Genomic DNA, 4,538 nt, shown 5'->3' with positions numbered 1-4,538 from the left:
TGGTAAGATAAGGTTGAGAGGTGTAGTTTGGGTGATCTCGATGTGATACACGAAGCTTGGCCCGGATGTCACCCTTGTCCGACACAACTGCAAGACTCACAATTTCTCAGTCATGAATCAATGAACACATTATAATAAAAGCCATTGTTGCAGTTAAACATTGTCCATCAAATTATCAAACAATTAAAAGCTTCATGGAGAATATATAATCGAAACATGTACATGATTCTAAATTCTTGCAATTAATTTCAATTATTTTTTTAAAGTAATATATTTCTTATAATTATTGTTGCAACTGCAAAGTGTATCATCATTTGTGCATAAACTTAAAGTATTTATTTATTTGCCTTGATAAAGCTCGGTTAAATAATATTATTCAGCACTTTCCGGTGACTCTTGTGAAATACAGCCCATGTTTACTTAGCTCAGCTTATCTGATCAGCTGTGAGAGTTTCACAAGGATCTTTTACTGTGGCTCTGAGTGTCAGCAAGTTGTTTTATTTTTTTAAAGAAACATTTAGCTTTGAAGTTCAATAAACCCTCAGAACAGAGTATTTGTTAATGAGTATTTGTTAATTAACAAAGATCCAAAAATTGGATTTCACTTTTACAATTTCCTCCTCTTGTCCGATAAAGGACAATATCACATTTTAAAATTTGGAGATCTTCAATTCAAATTGATATCAGGATCAATTTGTCTGTCATCAAGAGCATACACCATCCTTATGGGGGGAATTGAGACGAGTCAGCCTTCACCAGGTGTTTCCTGGGAGCAGGGTAGTGACATGACTATACCTATATATGACTATATATACCTATATGACTATATATACCTATATATGACTATATATATATATATACCTATATATACTATACCTATATAGTGACTATATATGACTATACATGACATGACTATATGTCCAATAACCCCAACTTGGGTTATACAAGATCATAGACCTCCAATTAATCATAATTTATCATCATTATTAAGAATTGTTTGAATGTCGGATTTAAACGACATTAGTTTAAAATTTAAATTACATTTTTACTCAATTTTGAATGTAATTTACACCCTCGACGGTTCTCGTACGGGTCGAGCCGTTAGCGTGCCCGACCTGTGCGCAACCTGAGGGGTTGCCCTAACCCTAACAAATCGGTTGCCAAAGTTCCGTCGGTCCAAATGTACATTTACAGCGGCAGCAGCCTTTATAATTCACCAACACGTGTCACACTAAGCCAATGGAAGAAACACAGCCATGAACTGAAACATTTAACAAATGTATTTAATAATAATGGGGGAAAAGGGGGGAGCACGCAAGAAGCAGAATTATCACGACTAATGAGATGCAAGTATGTACAGCAAAGAGCACTGAAACAATTCCTACTTACAGACAGGCCCACAAATACACACACACACACACACATACACACACACACACACACACACACACACACACACACACACGAACTGGTGGCCACAGCCTTTATTGAGGCCTCCAGCTCAGAGGGAAAGGCGAGCTGAAGACCAGAGCTTGCACTCGGACCTGTCCACCTCGTGTGGTCTTCGAGCTGGTGGGGTGGCGGGACTCGGACCTGTAGCAGCCCAAGCATCCACACGACCGGGCTCCCGGCGAACGGAGGCCGGCAGGGCGAAGTCTGGCAAGACGAAAACTGGCTTTCCACGAGAAGAACCACCACCGGAGACCTTTCGCGTGTGAGGCGAACATGATCACCACTCGCGTCATAAGTTTTCTCTTCTCCCCGGAAAAACGGAGCCGGACCTTTATCCTTGCCGCTCCCTCAGGCGAACCTCGGTTGAAAATTATTGAAAATAATTCCAAACAGGAAATTAACTGTTTATAACAACGTCATAAATTCAACTTCCCCCCCCATCCCGAAAACACTCCCCGGCACTCATTGATGAACCTATGAAAGTTTGACGAAGATCCGATCGGCCATTTATGAGAATAATGGCGATACATACGACACGCAGACACAGAGACAGACAAATATCTCTTTTATGGTCGAGATAACTGTAAACCATATCACTGGTTAAATTCGCTCATGGAAGCAATCAACATGAACTGTCACACAAGGAGCTTCAACACAGAAGGGCATCTGATGAATCAAACATTGTGCAATGGTTGCCAACCCATGGTTGTTTGTCCGTGCTCTCTCCTTTACAAATACTGAGCATCGCGCAATGAAACAAAACGGACCATTTCAAAAAAAATTAGTCCGTTTGACTCAGTCGTAGTTCATAAGCACCGACCTCCAAGACTCGGAGCGGACCCTCCATCCATGACACCACCAAGTGTGGTTCAAAACAAAACGACCGTGACAGGAATCGAACCCGCAATCTTCTGATCCGAAGTCAAGCACCCTTTCCGTAAGGAACACGACCCTAAAACTCCATCCACAACAACCCAGAAATATTCTCTCCTATCCGCAATGTCCACGGTCCAACATCACCAATCTCCGTCGTGTTTATTTGTATAATGTCAATTCCTATTGTTAATATTTAAACTGATTATAAAAAACATGTTTAAATGTTTCACTCCCACTCGAACACCTGATCCGGATGAATGAAACACTGGGAACGTTTGTGACGACCGATGAACCCACAATCCCTTTTTAACAATCTGGCCCCATCTGTCCTCATTGCAAAAAGCGGGTCTTGTTCACCACCAACACAGTTTCATGACAAACCGAACGTGCACAGATCTCTCACATTTCGTTGTGAAATCCTGGGTTTGTGTAATTTAAATCACAACCCTGAACGTTCTTCAAAGGTTCACCATACTTTGAAAATGAATCACAAAATTCAAGGAAATTCCCTTTAAATCTCACTTCGTTTCCCTCGTGTTGTCCATGAACAGGAAATCCGAGATTTGAGAGGAACTTGACAATCGAATCAACCTTTACCTGGTTCTCTCAAAGGTGTTTTTGTCCCTTTCCGAAAGCTTCACTGACACTGATCCTGTTTCTTCTCTCCGTTTGAAGCACCTGGTTCACGTTGTCTGCATGTGTCTATACAGGTTGTACATGTCAGCCATTGAGAGCGGTAACGTACTTGTAATTGTTTTAGACAGCCTGCTGGGTACACCCCGGTCCTGAAAGAAGAGGGGATTGTTCAACTGCAAATGTCGTGAGGTCTGCAAAATCATCGGGTGGGATCATCTCGAGGAACTCCCCAGGCCAGATTGTTGATGAGCTTGGTGGTGCGTGCAGGACATGTGCTCATCTCACTTTGCATGGGTTGGAGAAAGCATGGGGTCGGGATCTGTCCACACAGGTGGAGGAGTCACCAACTCGTCGAATTGACACGTCGTTGCACACACTCAATCTGAACAACTAAACATTCTGAATATCGAAAACTGAACACGCCACCATTATGGCCCACCACTATTATGGCCCATCCACCCCGTTATGTCACATTCATTGCCATTATCCACGGCTTTATTGATATTAATTATTTCAAAGACGAAATCCAGTGCATCTCGAATCAGCATCTTGCTTTTTGCGAGAAACATCTTGAAGTCACTGATTGATAAGGTGAGTCCAAAGCAATGGTTTTAAATGGTTGAGTTGATCTCATGATGAACTTGGTGAGGAACACCACAAATCCTTCCCTGAATTTTTGATACTCCATCATTTGCTTGACCTTGACAATATGAACAACTAAACATTCTGAATATCATAAACTGAACACGCCACCATTATGGCCCACCACTATTATGGCCCATCCACCCCGTTATGTCATATTCATTGCCATTATCCACGGCTTGGTTGATATTAATTATTTCAAAGACGAGATCCAGTGCATCTCGAATCAGTATCTTGCTTTTGCGAGAAACATCTTGAAGTCACTGATTGATAAGGTGAGTCCAAAGCAATGGTTTCAAATGGCTGAGTTGATCTCATGATGAACTTGGGAAGGAACATCACAAATCCTTCCCTGAATTTTTGATACTCCATCATTTGCTTGACCTTGACATTGATCCAGTCCGAGATTGTGCCATATCAGGACATCTTGCAGGGCCTTTTGGAGGGTTTCACCGGTCATATGTGGCACCTCATCAAATCCCAGTGATTCCTCATACACTTGGGAAAGCCGTCGTCAACCCACCTCAGACAAATATTGAACTGTTCTTTGCAAGAAATATCCATCGTTTCACCGACAATAACTGAGTACCAACCAGGACTGAATGTGGATCCACAAGTACAAGACCCATCTATGTTATCGGCTCGGTTCACAATCTCGGGTGACATGCAGTTGTTTTGGATGAGAGTCGTCCATTTCCCGAATGTCTTTCCCAGCTCCCAGTTTAATTAGCTGGAACAAATATCTTTCAGCATCATCATGAGTCATGACATCTTGTGGGATGGCCCTGCCTGAACATATATTGTTTACATTGAATCTGGCATATGACTGCAGACAATGAGCTCCTTTCTGTGCCTTAACCGGTCTTCCTCCAATGCTTCATGAAGCTGCAAATCTATCCCAGTCCTTCGCAAAGTTTTCAGGTTTGGAATTT

This window comes from Eptatretus burgeri, chromosome 21 (assembly GCF_056783735.1).
Source record: "Eptatretus burgeri isolate ZD-2024b chromosome 21, Ebu_testis_v1, whole genome shotgun sequence".
Classification (NCBI taxonomy): Eukaryota; Metazoa; Chordata; class Myxini; order Myxiniformes; family Myxinidae; genus Eptatretus; species Eptatretus burgeri.
The sequence above is the reverse complement of the archived record's forward strand: the minus strand, read 5'-3'. Positions refer to the sequence as shown.